The sequence below is a fragment of the Heterodontus francisci genome, chromosome 7 (assembly GCF_036365525.1).
Source record: "Heterodontus francisci isolate sHetFra1 chromosome 7, sHetFra1.hap1, whole genome shotgun sequence".
Lineage (NCBI taxonomy): Eukaryota > Metazoa > Chordata > Chondrichthyes > Heterodontiformes > Heterodontidae > Heterodontus > Heterodontus francisci.
Genome location: NC_090377.1, coordinates 31,629,961 through 31,649,575, shown reverse-complemented (window position 1 = coordinate 31,649,575; position 19,615 = coordinate 31,629,961).

The following is a 19,615-nucleotide window of genomic DNA, read 5'->3' as shown; positions in this document are numbered from 1 at the left end:
TAGAGGAGTCTATTCAGCTCACGTGTGCCACCATGGCTCAGGGCTGTGAATGCATGAGTTCTTCCATTGCGAGAGTGGCCAACCTCATGGAGAACCATGTGTGGCAGCACTTGAAAGACGTGCAGGAACTGCGCACTGACATTCACAGGATGCATGCCACACTATGTAGCCTTGACTGGTCAATGGCACTGATAGTGCAGAGATGATTGGAGGGGATGCCATTTATGCCCTAGCTGGTGCTCTCCTCCAGCCATTTGGAGCACCATCCAAGGGCTGAGGCCATCACAGAGAAGGATGAAGGTGCCACACCGCATAGAGCCCCATCATCATCAGAGGCCACCTTGGCCCCTCAGATCGAGGGAGCATCCGTGCAGCAGGGCCCAGTGATGAACGCTGCCCTTTCAATGACGCCAGTGCAGCAGCATCTGATGGTGTCCCCACTGGCATCTCCACGACGAGGACAACTGTCAGGTGCATTTCAGCTGCAAGCCAAGACAAGTGACAAGTTCCTCTGAGGCCACAAGGGGAACACCACGTAGAAGTTGCCGGAAGCGGAAGGCACCATGTTGGGCAGAGTCAATGAGGTGTCTAATACATGTAACGGTACACCTTTTGTCTTTGTGCTCCATGTAAATATTGAGACATGAAGCCAGATGTGTGAGCCTCCTTTTATTAGTGATGGTAGAGGATAAGAGGGATGAAATGGTGAAGGGGAGCAAGAGTCTCTGAATGGTGGCAATGAAACCTCTGGGCAGATGTCCATCATTCCTTGGCGGTAAGATTTGAACTGTTGTGTTCTCACAGGCAGCTCAAAGTGAGTTTCATACCATGCCATTCCTTCTGGCTTAAAGGGGCTCAGCTGACATGAATCAGATGATGTTAATGGCATCCTGATGAGACCCATGAGCCCCCACGCCAGATCCGAACATCCCCTGTGCAGTTGGGCTCTTCATGTGTTCTGCATCTTCCTCTTCCACCTCTTCTTCCATATCCTGCTCCTCCTCTTCCTGTAGAGCTGTAGCCACCCATCACTTCATCCTGTTCAAGGTCCAGACCTCTCTGGAGGGCCGTGGAGAGTGCAGCAGATCACCACCATGCACGAGACCCTTGCGGGAGTGTACTGCAGGGTGCCACTAGACCGGTCCAGGCAGTGGAACCGCATCTGCAGAAGCCTGATGACCTGCTCAATGGTTGTCCTAGTGAGCAGATGGCTTCGGGTTGCATCGCCTCTGTGCCTCTGTGTCGGTTTTTGTAGCGGGATGAGAAACCATCTCTTCAAGCGATATCCCTTGTCCCCTCGAATCCATCCATGGAATGAGGGGAGGAATAAAGAGCAGTGGCAGCCTGGACTGCTGGAGGATGAAGAAATCATGGCAGCTGCCAGGAAAACGAGTGCACGCATACAGGAAGCTCTTGTTGCAGTCAGAGACCAGCTGAACGTTAGGGAGTGGAAACCCTGTTGAATTTCACTTGATGATCACATGAGTGTAATGGACGATTTCCTGTACCTGGGGGAATCCAGCGATGGAGGTGAAACCCACTGCCCTGTGAGGCACTATCTATCTGGAATTGTATGTACTGCCCAGCATTCACGATAAGTGCATCAGTGACCTGTGAGATGCAGTGGTGTGCTGCCGTTTGCGAGATGCCACTAAGGTCCGCAGTTGATCCTTGGAAGGAGCCAGGCGTGAAGAAGTTCAAGGCCATAGTAACTTTAATGGCTATTGACAGGGCATGGCAGCAGTGCTGCGTGATGAGAAGTCTTCCACCACGAGTGCACAAATCTCTGTGACCATCTGCCTGGGGAGTCGCTGTCTCCTGCGGAACTGGGGGAGGCGGTGGTGTAGTGGTAATGTCACTGAACTAGTATTCCAGAGTCATGGGGACATGGGTACAAAACCCATCACGGCAGCTGGTGGAATTTAAATTCAATTAATTAATAAGTTCAATTAATTGCCAAAAAAATCTGGAATTGAAAGCTAGAATCAGTAATAGTGCCATGAAACTAACATCGATTGTCATAAACACCCATCTAGTTCACTAATGCCTTTAAGAAAGGAAATCTGCTGTCCTTACCTGGTCTGGCCTACATGTGACTCAGACCCACAGCAATGTGGTTGACTCTTAACTGCCCTCTGAAATGGCCGAGCAAGCCACTCAGCTGTCAAGGGCAATTTCAGCCCACATGCTATGAAAGAATAAAAAAAATACTGGTTCTCGGTCGTCTCAAGGTAGCTCTGTCTTTGGTGGTACATACTATGCTGAGGCTATAGTCTCTGTTGCCTTTCTGCCCCTCATCCCTCATGATGCCTGCGGAGGATGTTGTGCCTCATCACCACTGGACCCGAAATCTGAGAGTCGTGCTCCCATTGCCAGCTGTTGCCTTCATTGTGCTCAGGTAGTCTCTGGTGAAACTCGCCGGCACATTTCCTGGAACACTGCCGGCGCCAGTCTTTTCAACTCCTACCCGCCTCCGTTACCACGCCTGGCAGGACCTAAAAATCCAGCCCTCACCAGCAATCACTATGAGACCAAACCACCTCGACTCCCATTGGCAGGAAAGATATCCAAAGACATAAATAAATGTTAAGTGTGTGAAAAGCTTAAAGTTTAGTTTAGTTTAGAGATACAGCACTGAAACAGGCACTTCGGCCCACTGAGTCTGTGCCGACCATCAACCACCCATTTATACTAATCCTACACTAATCCCATATTCTTACCACATCCCCACCTGTCCCTATATTTCCCTACCACCTACCTATAGTAGGGGCAATCTATAATGGCCAATTTACCTACCAACCTGCAAGTCTTTTGGCAGGAAACCGGAGCACCCGGAGAAAACCCACGCAGACACAGGGAGAACTTGCAAACTCCACACAGGCAGTACCCAGAATTGAACCCAGGTCGCTGGAGCTGTGAGGCTGCGGTGCTAACCACTGCGCCACTGTGCCGCCCATAAAGCTGATAAATCAGCCAATCTCAATATGTAGAGGACAGATATATATATAATTAAGGTGTAAATGGTAGTATTCTTTAAAATAAAATCATGAGATAATTAAATACTCGCATAGTGAAATTAATCAGACGATAAATGATGTCAACATGATATATATTTCCAAGATCTCCATGTGACAAAATGAAATATTTTTGTCTAATATTAGCTTGGTGCTGTCTTTCTGTTCTCTTTATTTTTAAATTGAGTTCTTGTTCACTTTGAATTTTTACCTCGAGGAGTACATCCAGACACATATTTCATGAAACTGTCATACATATATATTCACATATTTTATGAAGCCATTGCATATGGGCTTATTCATACAAAAAATTTGTAAGCACTTGTAAATTTAGGTGTACTAACCGCTCCCATTATATGAGACTGTATATACTCATACATAGTTTAGGAAGTCACAGTGTACACTGACTGCCTGAGAGAGGAATATATCACCACATCGGGCTGCTTGCATTGAGAGCAATACAGGTTTCAGGAAGACAGCTTGCATGCCATCAAGTTTGGAGGTTTGTTAGGTTTGGGTTGCTGATAGTCATTTTGGTTGGGCCTGGTGCCTCTCAAGATCAGTGGTTAGATTGCTGCACTGAGTGGGTAGTATGCACATGCATGTTTACCAATGCACGAGATAGCACTCACCCAGTTTCCTTTTACTGATGTACTGGCTCAGGAGTTTGGAGCAAGTCTCTGAAATACAAGGCCTGATCTCCTTAGTCAAGTGGTCAGAGATGCAAGAGGAGGGTAGTGTTGCCTTGTGGGTTGGGGTTTTCTTCTTTAGAAGGTTATTTACTACTTTTCTCCTCAAATGCATTTTGTATAGTCTTAAATTTGAGACCCATGTAGAAGTGATTTGGTGGGGAATGGCACTGGGACCTGAGTCCTTGTCTTCCTGACCATTCACATGCAATACCTAGTCTACCTAGTCTTTAACTTTATTTTCTTGCTTCTATGTTGGTACTTTGGTACTCCTTGTCCTCCCTCTCTTTTTTCTTAACCAACCACAGAGGTACTATTCTTACTTCACGAGGTCATTTGGCCCATTGAATCTCTGCCCGTCTGTTATGACTAGGTGAGAAAGGTGTCTAGGGGTCCCTTTCAGCTTTCACCTGGTCTTACTGTAACAGGGTTTAATCTTAAACACACTGTATTTTTAGCTCCCCCTTGGTGAATCCTTGTTCACTGCTTTCCAATTATAAGGCAAAGAAACCAGCACGACAGGTTTTCTCAGGTTTAAAGAAGAAAAGTGAAATTTTATTAAACTTAAACTTAAATTCTAATTCAGTTAATGCCCAAGGATACACGACGACGCGCCCCATGCTAGCATGCACACGTGGCACACAAATGCAGATAGAGACAGAAAGAAAACAGAAGAAATAAGGAAGTGGGGAAGTTTGAGGCAATCTCTGAAGAGGGTTTTTTGTTACTGTGCTTCAAGCTTGCTGTAGAGTCCTTGATTGCAGGTAGGTCTTGCTTTTCGTTGGGGCCCAGTATTCTTCTTAAACCTTGTTCAATGTCGGAGACTTTTGGAGTTCCGTGAGAAAGAGATGGAGAACCAGACAGGAGAGACTGTGGCCAGCCAGCCAGGAGAGGTCTTTTCAATCAGGAACAAACAGCTTTCTGCCAGTTCAAACACTTTCTCTGCGATTTAAAACTCTCAGTTCAAACTCTGTACATTCTGTAGTGTACATTAATGAGTTAGACGTGAATATAGGAGGTATGATCAGTAAGTTCACAGATGACACGAAAATTGGTGGTGTCCTAAATAGTGAGGAGGAAAGCCTTAGATTACAGGATGATATAGATGGGCTGGTAAGATACGTGGAGCAGTGGCAAATGAAATTTAATCCTGAGAAGTGTGAGGTGGTGCATTTTGGGAGGACTAACAAGGCAAGGGAATATACAATGGATGGTAGGACCCTAGGAAGTACAGAGGGTCAGAAGGACCTTGGTGTACAAGTCCATAGATCACTGAAGGCAGCAGTACAGGTAGATAAGGTGGTTAGGAAGGCATATGGGATACTTGCCTTTATTAGCCGAGGCATAGAATATAAGAGCAGGGAGGTTATGATGGAGCTGTATAAAATGCTAGTTAGACCACAGCTGGAGTACTGTGTACAGCTCTGGGCACCACACTATAGGAAGGATGTGATTGCCCTGGAGAGGGTGCAGAGGAGATTCACCAGGATGTTGCCTGGGCTGGAGCATTTCAGCTATGAAGAGAGACTGAAAAGGCTAGGGTTGTTTTCCTTAGAGCAGAGAAGGCTGAGGGGGGACATGATTGAGGTGTACAAAATTATGAGGGACATTGATAGGTTAGATAGGAAGAGACATTTTCCCTTAGCGGAGGGGTCAAGAACCAGGGGGCATAGATTTAAGATAAGGGGCAGGAGGTATAGAGGGGATTTGAGGAAAAACATGAAAAAAACATGAAAACATGTGCCAACCTACTGTGTTTTTTTCTTGTTTGTGCATGTGGCTGTTCAGTTTTCAGTCCGTTAACACCCTATCTGTACTAATGCTTTGTCTTTCAGCACACCATTAACATACATGCCTTTGCTCCATGACCTTCTGGTCAGCTATTCTGTGACCTTGTCCTATCAGCACCTCTTTTGTTTTCTCTTGCGCCCCCACCCCCCCAACTTTACTTACTTAAAATCTTTTACATTTCTTATATTTGCTAGTTCTGAAGAAGGGTCACTGACCTGAAACGTTAACTCTGCTTCTCTCTCCACAGATGCTGCCAGACCTGCTGAGTATTTCTAGTATTTCTTGTTTTTATTTCAGATTTCCAGCATCGGCACTATTTTGCTTTTATTTTAGCACCAAATTATGAGCCTGCCCACCTCCATTCTTGCCCCCATATCAGGGCAAAAATTTTGCCCCAGGTCTCTGCACCTCTCTCCTCCCAGCCACTAGTACAATACTTTGTAGGCTGGAAAGGCACAATGCTAGCTAATGCAAAATGCCATGAATGACCATGCATTTAATAACAAAAAGCTGTCCCTTTACATCAAATCATAATACATAAGATTTTTAAAAGGCAAATGCAATTAAATTCCACGTCCCCCAAGCCTAAATGGATATAATTGATGTGAGGTTTACTCACGGGTCTCCAAGGCTATAGGCTTGAGACAGGGACCAAGTATCTTAATTCAGACTTAAATAATGTTGTGTGATTGGCTCTGTAATGCAAATGACTGATAACAATTTGTTGAATTGAATTAAGGGTTATTTAAATCCAAGGAAGCCCAGCAACCATTTCAGGGAATTTCAGAACACTGAATTATTCAAAACAGAAAGAATTTTTTTGGAAACCTCAAGTGTTAGCTCAGAGCAGTCCAGCCTAGTGAGAAATATAAGAAAAAAATTTCACTGTGTATATAAAATCTTGATTCAAAAGGATAGTAATTAAGAATATGAACAATGGTGTTTTCCTTTCAAGAAGATGGATAGCATAATTTCTACTGTTATATGAGGCCATTCTGCCCATTTAAATAATGCAGCTCTTTGAAAGGAATATCCTCGTGGTTCCACTCCCTGCTCTGTCCCCATAGCCCCGACAAATTTTGCTTTTCAATTATATATCTGATTCCCTGTTGAAAGTTGCCGTTGAATCTACTTCCACCCACCTTATCAGGCAGTGCATTCCAGATCATAGCAACATGATGCATAAAAAATGTTCAACTGCACGCCACCCCCCGACCAGCTTTTTTCCAGTTATCTCAAATTTATATCCTATTATTGACCCTCCTGCCAATGGAAACAGTTTCTCATTATTTATTCTATCAAAACCCTCAAAATTTTGAGCACCTCGATTAGATCTCTCTTTAAACTTCTCTAAGGCACTAAGGAGAACAATCCCAGCTTCTCTAGTCTCTCCCCATCCCTGGTAAATCTCCTCTGTACCTTCTCCAAGGACTTGACATTCTTCTTAAAGTGCGGTGCCCACAATACCCCAGCTAAGCCCTAAACAATTATTAATAAAAGCTTGTTATAACTTCCTTGCATTTGTACTCTATGTTTCTGTTTATAAAGACCAGGTTCCTGAAAAGATAACGTCTGCAACAAGCTCCAAGCATGTGATCCTCTACTGCTTTTCAGAGATGGGAGAAAGATCCAGGAGAAGCCAGGATCATCTCAGTAGCTAATGTAATAAAAATCACTTGCTCTATATTTTCCTAAGTTCATTACTGTAAACTTACCCTGATCTCAGGGCTAATGAAGATACTCTTCAGGTCACAGAGAGCTGGTACTTGCTAATTAGAGTAACACGGAAGAGGAAAAATCTAGAGTAAGGCAAGTAAAAAAAGGCCCAAAAAAATACATCATTCCATTTCCAGAGTTGCTCACTGTTCATTTTTTATTTTGATCTGAATGTGTATTTTCTTCCTTTCATTTATAACTTCAAAACATTTGACGTTTGTTATGAAAATACTTCCATTTTTTTTAATTTTTGAGGGCTTGTGTTTGAAGGTTGTGGAGATGGATTTATTTGGGACTGAAGAGATTCCGTAGATGCTGGACTTCGAATTTTTTTAAAAAGGTCACTGGTAGGTCTTTGGGACTTGGTTTAAAAACACACTTACTGGAAGTCACATGTTTTCAGCTAAATAAACAAAAGGAGCCTTGATGACTAGGGGGAGTTGTTTACAGAGAAGTGACATGTCAAGATTTATGGTGGTCAAGAGTTGATTTTGCTTTGGATTGTTTTGAGTCAGTTTAAGGTCAGCCTGCTAAGAGAGAAGACACCAGTTCATCCTTTCTCCCCCTCTCTGAGAAACCCTGAGAATCCAGTATTTCACCTGGAAAGTTTGCCAGACTAATCCTCGATGTCGCATGAAGAGAACTGCTCCAAAAAGATCCTAGTGACAGCTGTCTACGCATATTTGGGATGCCAGAAAAGGGACAACTAATATCATTCCATATTTTATCCTTTTCCTTCAAGAATTAACAAGTATTTGGCCAAAGTATTTTATTGCCTTTTTTATAAAGAGATCTCTGCAGAGAAAACTTCATTATTTTTTTCTTTATCCGGTGTGTGTGTGTGTGTGCGTGTGTTGGGTTAATCTAAAAGGGAAGTTTCATATTTAAACCTGTGTGCTAGTGCTTTGCATCTTTATTGAATAAGTCTTCTTTTATAATAAATTAATAATGTTGTTGTTTATTAAAGAAACCTGGTTGGTGAACTTTATTGTGAAATAAAAATAGAGTGTATAATTGGCTGTATTGGTAACTGGGTAAACATTTAAATACATGTTGTGACCCTTGGAGAAGTGGAACTAGAGAAAGACAGTGCACTCCTCCAGTCTTGGTCGTAACACACTGCAAACTTCATCATCCAAACTTGTCCATCCTCATCTAAGCAAATTCAAGGTGACATGTCTGAAAAATGGAAGTTCAGAACCAAATCAGTCCTGTATGGTAGACTCGATAATCTGATGCCAGAACCAGACACCTACAAGGTGCTCCAGAGCACTGCTAATGATTGATAGCCAGTCGCGCTTACTAATGGAACCTGGTGTAGATCTGTCACTCAGCACTGGGATTCTTCCCACTTTCCTCCAGACAACTCTCCAGCTAATGTCATTGTGTGGGCCTGCCTGATTTCTCAGTAACTTGGTTTAGAGATTCTTCAATATGTAGATGGCTTTCAATTCATGTCTGACATTTAGCTAACAGCTAACCAAAAAAAACCCCAAGCTCGCCATGTTATGAGCAGCTGAGGTCACACACTGAAATGACTGGATCAGAGAGAAGTTTGTCAGCTGTCAATTTAATTCTCTTAATGGAAGTCAGATTAGATTATGGTGACCAGCAGCTACCATGTATTTTGATAAAGCTATCTAACAGAACCTTTGAACACTGATCGGTAAACTGAGGTTTGCAAAATCTCCTTTGGATCGTTTCACTGAAGTTTGCACATTATGGGCTGAATTTTATGGGCCCCTGGGAGATGGGATGGGAGGTGATGGAAGGTAGTGGGTGGAGTGTCTGTCACCTTCCCGTTCCATGCGATTTTGTCGGGGGCAGGAAAGGCCGAAGACGGCTTTCCCACCCAAAAGCCAATTGAGGCCCTTAAGTGACCAATTAATGGCTACTTGCTACCATCACTGGTATTTTACCAGCGGCTGGCAGGAGTCCTGTCACGTGGGGAGGTTGCCCAGTAAATCAAGGGGGCCTCCCTGAGGGCATGAGGGGGAGGGGGCTTCCTCCATGGGCAATCTGTGTCCCACAGAGCGCCCCCAGTGGCACAGGCTGCCTCTCCACTAACAACCCTCCCACCCGCAATGACCACCCTCCCTCCCCTTGCTTTGGCCTGCCAGATTGGCCCAGCAGCCCTGCCACACTTACCTGAGGTCTAGGACTCCAGCATTGGTCCTGGTTCTGGGCTCTTGAAGTACTAGCAGTGGCCACCACTCCCAGTGGCACTGCCAATACTAGTGAGCTGCCAGCACTTTGATTGGCCATCAGATCTTGGAGGTGGGATCCCCATCCCTTTAAGGGCACTTAATTGCCTGAACGCTGTTAAATAGAGCCAGGGTGTCTCCAAAGGACCAAGGCAGAGTTTCCCTCGCCTTTTGGGCCCGGCCTTGGTATTCCTAGCAGCTCCACAAAATCCACACCCAGGTGATCATTTATGCCGGTGACTTGCCAGTTTAGCTTTGTGAGGCTAATGAAATGAGCATAATTGTAGGTACACAATGATTGGGTGGTTTTCGATGGTAATAGATGTAACTAGACTGAATTTTAATTAAGACCTTTAAAAACATGATTAAAGTTAACATAATTGCTCTTTTTGAGCAAAAGAGGAGAACATATCCCTCTCTTTCATCTATTTCAGCAGACAAATCAAAATGAACTGATGATAATCAGCTATTTATAAATGGTGATGTCAGCAAGGAGAAGCTTGTGAGCAATCCTGAATGATGAGCTTGAATCAGGTTTTGACATCAGTAAGGCTGGCACAGGAAATAAATCTTGGGAACTGAAATATCCTCATTTATTAAATGACAAGAGCAAAAAAAAATGACTTCAGGAACAGAAATAACAGAACCACAGTAAAACATCAGCTCTGAACAATGTGGACCACCATGGACAATTCATTAAAAGCATCTTTTAAACCTACTGCTCATTCATATTAGGAACATAGGAAGATAGGAACAGGAGTAGGCCATTCAGCCCCTCGAACCTGTCCCACCATTCAATGAGATCATGGCTGATCCACGGCCTAACTCCATATACCTGCCTTTGGCCCATATCACTTAATATCTTTGCTTAACAAAAATCTGTCTATCTCAGATTTAAAATTAACAACTGTTCTAGCTTCAACTGCTGTTTGTGGGAGAGAGTTCCAAACCTCTACCACCCTTTGCGCGAAGAAGTGCTTCCTAACATCTCTCCTGAATGGTCTGGTCCTATTTTTTAGACTATGCCCCCTAGTTTTAGAATCTCCAACCAATGGAAAAAGTTTATCTTTATCTAGCCTGTCTTTTCCTGTTAATATCTTGAAAACTTCAATCGGATCACCCCTTAACCTCCTAAATTCTAGCGAAAACAGGCCTAATTTGTGTAATCTCTCCTCGTTAATTAACCCCTGTAGTCCAGGTATCATTCTTGTAAACCTACGTTGCACTCCCTCCAAGGCCAATATATCCTTCCTAAGGTGTGGTGCCCAGAACTGCTCACAGTACTCCAAGTGGGGTCTAACCAGAGTTTTGTACAACTGCAGCATAATCTCTGTCTCTTTATACTCCAATCCTCTAGATATAAAGGCTAACTTTCCATTGGCATTCCATTATTTTCTGCACTTGCTCGAGGCATTTTAAAGATCTATACACCTGAACCCCCAAGTCTCTTTGGACATCCACTGTACTTAACCTCTTCCCATTTAGAAAGTACCCTGCTCTATCCTTTTTTGGTCCAAAATGGATAACCTCATACTTGCCTGCATTGAAATCCATCTACCACAGTTTTGCCCACTCACCTAGTCTGTCAATATCTCTTTGCAATTTTATGCTATCATCTAGACTGTCTACAATGCCGCCTAACTTTGTATCATCAGCAAATTTGGAGATATGACTTACTATACCATCATCCAAGTCGTTAATGAATAATGTGAATAATTGAGGCCCCAACACAGATCCCTGCGGGTCACCACTAGTTACATCCTGCCAATCGGAGTACTTACCCATTATCCCCACTCTCTGTCGCCTACCACTCACCCAACTTTCTAACCATGTCAATAATTTGCCCTCAACTCCATGGGCTTCTACCTTAGTTAACAGTCTCTTATGTGGGACTTTATCAAATGCCTTCTGGAAGTCCATATAAATAACATCCATAGACATTCCCCTGTCCACTACCTCAGTCACCTCTTCAAAAAATTCAATGAGATTTGTCAGGCATGACCTTCCCCTCATGAATACATGCTGGCTGTCCCTGATTAACTGAAAGTTTTCTAGGTGTTCAGTCACCTTATCCTTGATTATAGACTCAAAGAACAAAGAACAAAGAAAATTACAGCACAGGAACAGGCCCTTCGGCCCTCCAAGCCTGCACCGATCCAGATCCTCTATCTAAACATGTCGCCTATTTTCTAAGGGTCTGTATCTCTTTGCTTCCTGCCCATTCATGTATCCCCCTACTCTACTCAATTAGATTAATCCTAATCTACTCAACCGCTCTTCATAGCTAGCGCCCTCCATACCAGGCAACATCCTGGTGAAACTCCTCTGCACCCTCTCCAAAGCATCTACATCCTTTTGGTAATGTGGCAACCAGAACTGCACGCAGTATTCCAAATGTGGCCGAACCAAAGTCTTATACAACTGTAACATGACCTGCCAACTCTTGTACTCAATACCCCGTCCGATGAAGGAAAGCATGCCGTATGCCTTCTTGACCACTCTATTGACCTGCCACCTTCAGGGAACAATGGACTTGAACACCCAAATCTCTCTGTACATCAATTTTCCCCAGGACTTTTCCATTTATTGTATAGTTCACTCTTGAATTGGATCTTCCAAAATGCATCACCTCGCATTTGCCTGGATTGAACTCCATCTGCCATTTCTCTGCCCAACTCTCCAATCTATCTATATTCTGCTGTATTCTCTGACAGTCCCCTTCAATATCTGCTACTCCACCAATCTTAGTGTCGTCTGCAAACTTGCTAATCAGACCACCTATACTTTCCTCCAAATCATTTATGTATATCACAAACAACAGTGGTCCCAGCACAGATCCCTGTGGAACACCACTGGTCACACGTCTCCATTTTGAGAAACTCCCTTCCACTGCTACTCTCTGTCTCCTGTTGCCCAGCCAGTTCTTTATCCATCTAGCTAGTACACCCTGGACCCCATGCGACTTCACTTTCTCCATCAGCCTACCATGGGGAACCTCATCAAACGCCTTACTGAAGTCCATGTATATGACATCTACAGCCCTTCCCTCATCAATCAACTTTGTCACTTCCTCAAAGAATTCTATTAAGCTGGTAAGACATGACCTTCCCTGCACAAAACCATGTTGCCTATCACTGATAAGCCCATTTTCTTCCAAATGGGAATAGATCATATCCCTCAGTATCTTCTCCAGCAGCTTCCCTACCACTGATGTCAGGCTCACCAGTCTATAATTACCTGGATTATCCCTGCTACCCTTCTTAAACAAGGGGACTACATTAGCAATTCTCCAGTCCTCCGGGACCTCACCCGTGTTTAAGGATGCTGCAAAGATATCTGTTAAGGCCCCAGCTATTTCCTCTCTCGCTTCCCTCAGCAACCTGGGATAGATCCCATCTGGACCTGGGGACTTGTCCACCTTAATGCCTTTTAGAATACCCAACACTTCCTCCCTCCTTATGCCGACTTGACCTAGAGTAATCAAACATCTATCCCTAACCTCAACATCCGTCATGTCCCTCTCCTCGGTGAATACCGATGCAAAGTACTCGTTTAGAATCTCACCCATTTTCTCTGACTCCACGCATAACTTTCCTCCTTTGTCCTTGAGTGGGCCAATCCTTTCTCTAGTTACCCTCTTGCTCCTTAAATATGAATAAAAGGCTTTGGGATTTTCCTTAACCCTGTCTGCTAAAGATATTTCATGACCCCTTTTAGCCCTCTTAATTCCTCTTTTCAGATTGGTCCTACATTCCCGATATTCTTCCAAAGCTTTGTCTTTCTTCAGCTGCCTAGATCTTATGTATGCTTCCTTTTTCCTCTTAGCTAGTTTCACAATTTCACCTGTCATCCATGGTTCCCTAATCTTGCCATTTCTATCCCTCATTTTCACAGGAACATGTCTCTCCTGCATGCTAATCAACCTCTCTTTAAAAGCCTCCCACATATCAAATGTGGATTTATCTTCAAACAGCTGCTCCCAATCTACATTCCCCAGCTCCTGCCGAATTTGGTATAGTTGGCCTTCCCCCAATTTAGCACTCTTCCTTTAGGACCACTCTCGTCTTTGTCCATGAGTATTCTAAAACTTACGGAATTGTGATCACTATTCCCAAAGTAGTCCCCTACTGAAACGTCAACCACCTGGCCGGGCTCATTCCCCAACACCAGGTCCAGTATGGCCCCTTCCCGAGTTGGACGATTTACATACTGCTCTAGAAAACCCTCCTGGATGCTCCTTACAAATTCTGCTCCATCTAGACCTCTAACACTAAGTGAATCCCAGTCAATGTTGGGAAAATTAAAATCTCCTATCACCACCACCCTGTTGCTCCTACATCTTTCCATAATCTGCTTACATATTTGTACCTCTATCTCACGCTCGCTGTTGGGAGGCCTGTAATATAGCCCCAACATTGTTACCGCACCCTTCCTATTTCTGAGTTCTGCCCATATTGCCTCACTGCTCGTGTCCTCCATAGTGCCCTCCTTCAGCACAGCTGTGATATCCTCTTTGACCAGTAATGCAACTCCTCCACCCCTTTTACCTCCCTCTCTATCCCGCCTGAAGCATCGATATCCTGGGATATTTAGTTGCCAATCGTGCCCTTCCCTCAACCAAGTCTCAGTAATAGCAATAACATCATACTCCCAGGTACTAATCCAAGCCCTAAGTTCATCTGCCTTACGTACTACACTTCTTGCATTAAAACAAATGCACCTCAGACCACCAGTCCCTTTGCGTTCATCATCTGCTCCCTGCCTACTCTTTCCCTTAGTCACGCTGACTTCATTATCTAGTTCCTTACAGGCTTTAGTTATTACCTCCTTACTGTCCACTGACCTCCTCATTTGGTTCCCATCCCCCTGCCACATTAGTTTAAACCCTCCCCAACAGCGTTAGCAAAAGCACCCCCAAGGACACTGGTTCCAGTCCGGCCCAGGTGTAGACCGTCCAATTTGTAATAGTCCCACCTCCCCCAGAACCGGTCCCAATGTCCCAAAAGTCTGAACCCCTCCCTCCTGCACCATCTCTCAAGCCACGCATTCATCCTGACTATTCTTTCGTTTCTACTCTGACTACTCCAGCAACTTGCCCACCACAGATGTCAGGCTAACTGGTCTGTAATTTCCTTGGTTCCCCCTTTCACCCTTCTTCAAAAGTGGAGTGACATGTGCAACTTTCCAATCCAGAGGGACCACTCCTGAATCTATTAATATGTGTGCATGATAATTTTACATTCACATAGCTCTTCCATGAAAAGATTTCAATACAACTCAAACAAATATTTTAATCTCCTCAACCATTAGCATTACCAATTGGCACCCAACATCAGACTAAAAAATACACCCACGTTTGCATGAAAATAACTAAAATTGCACATAAAATACTTCAAGGTTTTGCAAGGTTGTCATAGTTGAGTTATTTGAAGAGTATTTAGATGAGGTCAGTAGGCCCACTCTAGTTGTGACTTGTAAGAAGAATGTATTTTTATGCCATGTTTTTATTCAGCTATCTGCTTGTAACAGTTTTGCTGGATTTCAGTTTGTGTTTTAACTGTTCTATCAAATTGCAAAATTTGCTTGTTACAGATGTAAACCAGGACTTGGTGATTTCAAGTGCAGAGATGGACAAAGGGCGGTAGAAACATAGAATGCAGAGGACATCGGGACGAAGCGAGATGAATTCTGACCGAAGACATCATCACTGGGGCTCATATTGGACTTTTAAAAAATAAAGACAGTTTTAAATGAACAGGGACACACACACAGGCAGACAGATGAGTCAGGACATGTCATTAAGGTGGTAGCCTCAGACTATTACAACATCAGATACTCATGGGCAATGGCCTCTCGGAACATGTGTGAATGGTTTTCTTCCTGAGTTTTCAAGATGAAGATATCACATCCATTGCTAGTACACACCTAAGACCCTCCCTGCTGAGAGCAGGATATGACCACATGCAGGTGGTCTTGCATAGCCATGGTGGGATTGATAGGGCACTGAAACCCAATCGGATGACCCAATTCGAGACATTACATTATATGTCAAGGAACCAGGTCAGAAAGGGGTATAAAGCCACAGCTCTCAAGCACATTGTTGCTGCAATCGGGAAGACTAACCTGGTCAGTCACTGAAGACGAAAGGAGAACTCATTCAGCAGACCAACCACCCGGAGATGAACTCTTGCATGCTGCGTTACCAACTACCAGTATAGTGAGTCAATCAGTAGTTTGGGTAATAGGTAAATAAAGTAGTTTGTTGGAACAAATACTTGTTATGTGCCCTTGTTATGTGCCATTGATATCAAGAGTAGGGCAAAATTCCACAATGTTTGGGGGAAAGTACCTGAAAGTATTTGGGGTAAACGAGTGACTGGCTTACATATTTTTAAACTGGTTACAAGTCTGTGGGTTCAAAAAAGGTTGAACTATTGCAAAACTTAAGCCTGTCTTACAGGTTGGAGATGAGAAGCCAGTGCAATATTTTTCTGTCACCACACTAGTAGATCTATTTCTTAAAGAATCACAAAGGTAGTTTTATGCTGTACTACAGGTGCAGACTTGACATGGATACTTGCTTTTGAGCAGGGAAAGATAGCAGCCATGAACTACTACGATGGTTCCTTATTTGAGCAAAGCAGAGCTTTGTGCAGACACAACACCACCTTGGAATTATGTAGCTTACTTAATGCAGTAATAAGTTCCAAGATATTTAAATGCATGTGCAGAGCTCGTTTCAGCAGCGTCATTTTTTTTGCGGTTATGTTAAATGGTGCTCCTTGATAACCTTGGGGAGGAGGTGGAAGAAGCAGGTGGTACTTGTAGCAACTTGGAAACCTGGAAATGTGGGAAACGTGGAACTTATTAGGACCTCATATCAATTTTTACCCTAATTTTCCTAATTTGCTAAGTATTGTGTGCAGTTCTGGTCACCTCATTACAGAAAGGATGTAATTGCACTAGAGAGGGTACAGAGGAGATTTATGAGGATGTTGCCAGGAGAGTAAAAATGCAGCTATAATTGAATAGGCTGGGATTGTTCTCCTTGGAAGAGAGAAGGCTGAGGGGAGATTTGATTGAAATGTACTACATTGTGAGAGGCCTGAATAGAGTGGATGTGAAGGGCCTATTTCCCTTAGCAGAGAGGTCAGTGACTAGGGGGCATAGATTTAAAGTGATTGGTAGAAGGATTAGAGGGGAGATGAGGAAAGATGTTTTCATCCAGAGGGTGGTGGGGATCTGGAACTCACTGCCTGAAAGGGTAGTAGAGGCATAAACCTTCAACTCATTTAAAAGGTGTCTGAATATTCACCTCAAGTGTTGTAACCTGCAGGGCTACGGACCAAATGCTGGAAGGTGGGATTAAAAGTGAAAGGATTCAGTGGTTTTTACTTTCTGGTGTGCGGTCTGTGAGAATACTTCATTGTGATTGGGTGCTTGCCCTGCTTGATGACATCAGTGCTGCTGGATGTCTGGAGATCCCCTTGACTTGGCACCAGATTCAAACTGATGTTGGGAAAGGGGAGATCCATGACACAGAAATCGTTAAATCTTTGTGGGCAGCCTTCTTCAAGGTCACCGGCAAGCGCTGTTGCTTTGACACTGACCGCAAAATTTGGGCCATTATATTTAAATTACTGACCTGCTTCTCGAAAGCATGTTACTCGCCCGACCCAGTTAAACTGGAAGTAGGCATGTTCGTGTTGGGTTGGGTCATGGTCTAGTTTCAGAATTAAAATAACCCCAGACCCCCAGCCTGGGGAGTTAAAATTCTCCCTGTAACTTTATGCTGAAACCATTGTCATACTGTTATGAAACTCACAATCAAAATGATGTGAAAGCTCCAGTACATTGTGAAAAATTCTCTTGTTACTGTCTAAAATCCAACAAGGTTTGCTGAAGAGCCACCAGTTAGTAGGAGGAAGCTTGTGTGGGGCCCAGTTGGGCCAAATGGCCTATTTTGTGCTGTTCATTCTATGTAATACTTAAATAAGTTGTCGCACTGGGGACATACAATAATTTTCAGCAGAAAAAGGGCAAACCGGTATTCGTAATATGATAATGGGTTTATTTGTGCAGGTGCAAAACTCATTTCTCAGATGACTCATCCACAGTGATAGTTAAAGGTGCCCCAGTTATTAAACTTTCAAATTAATAATAGCCTTATAGGATGGCTGAACAAATGATAAATGATCCCAAGGTAGTGATGTAATATGTTGCCATTAGTTTCAAATTGAAATTGACAAAGTCATAAGTTCTGTACACATTTTGGGATATTCATCTATAAATTAATTTCTAAGAAATAGCTTTTTTAGATGAAAATGTTACAACCTGATGACACCTTGCTATTCCAGGTATAGATTTTGTTTAAAATACAAGCAAAAAAAGTGACAAAGGGTTATTAATACTGAAAACCATTTCAGATACTGCCTGTACTTCTTTTACAGTGATGCATGATACCACAGAAGTAGGTTCCCAAGAAATGCATTGCATTCATTGAGGTTTTTTAAAAAAAAACTCAGCTCATGCTGTTGACTTAAAGACATGAAAGGGGGCAAAGGAGGTTCCAAATTAGACCTTGTTGCAATCATTTTCTTGGGTAGAAGATTGGGTGGGGAGGGCGCAGAAGTCCATTTGAGGAAGCTAACCTCCTGTGTCGGCAACACATTCAATGGGAGCTGCAGAGACATCCCTGGTTGCCATCCAAAAAACAAGTTAGGTTCCTTGATTATTCTAGTAAGAGATTCAGCACCTGATTTAGGACTCATTTCAGAAATTCATTTGACATGAGCAGAGCAGATGTTGGGCCTCCTATGCCTAGGATTACCTGGTCTCCATGCAGCCTGACTAGAGGTCTGGACACTGGAGACTTGCACCAAAAAGATACTTTAAAAAAATTACCTAAATGTGAAGCAGCAAGGAGCAGGAGTGCTCATCTGTTGATGAGATAGGTGGCCCAAAATCAGAGGGCAGTAGAGAGGTTATCAGTCTCTGAAAACATGACAGGCATTGGCAGTTTGCCTGAATTATTACATTGCGACCCAAGGGCCAATTTCTAATGGTCCTACTCACCACATGAGCAAGATCAGCAGAAAGCAGCAACATACTTTTCTCTGTTTTTATTACTGTTCTGAGCCTTGCTCTCACCTTAAATGATGTTCATAGAATTACCAAGGGAAAAACATTGCTTGGTATGAGTGATAAAGACTTAGTAAAGCTTAATCATGAGGAACTCCAGTAGAATCATACAACGGGGATGATAGCAACAGAAGCAGTGGTACTCATTCTTGGCTCCGTTATGCTTTATAACTTGAGTACAAATGGGATGTAATGGAGCATTAATATGGCTGTGAATAAGTTACAGTCAGTGTCCATGCAATTGACACAATTTCCAATAAGGCACAGGATACTGGCATCAGAAATAGTTTGGAAGAAGGAGGGGCAATAAAGGGATGTCAGATTGCATCAGATGAGGAAAGAAGGGAATCATCTAATGGTATATAAAATGACAAAAATAACAATTTACAGCACAGAAATAGACCATTCGGCCCAACAGTTCTGTGCTAGTGCTTATGTTCCGAACCCTGCTTCATCAAATTACACTGGAAATTAATAATTTATGTTGCCTGACCCCACCCTACCTCACATGCAATGTTGTTAGTTCCTGCCAATTGATCAGAAAATGAAATCAGTACAGTACCTTCTGTAGAGGATCTGGATTTGTGTGAACAAGGCAAGCAACAGCGTGTCTTCTCAGCCAATCAGATTGAAGAATTTTTACTGAGGCACGGAGACTCTAAACCAGGAAGTGTAAGTTAGAATACTTATTTCAATACCAAATCATGTAGAGAAAACAAAATAGAGGGAAAGAAAGATGAAATTGAGAGAGAAGGATGAGACAAAGAAACACTTATTAAATTTCCAACAAAAATTAAAATCTGAAGGAATGAGACTGCACACTTGAAAAAGTTAATTTTCAGCACCAAAGAAGCTGCTTGGCAATAATTAAGACTTAGCACAGCATTAAAAAAAACTCATACTTGAATGGATAAGCCCTAACTTTTTCTGTCATGTTTAGTTTACATCTTTTGGTACAGCAACTTCACACCCTTCATGAGTTTGAATGCTGTGTCTCTCAGTGAGGTACTGGTGTAGTGAAGTTTGTGGAGGAACAGGAAAAACAATCAGACAGCAACTT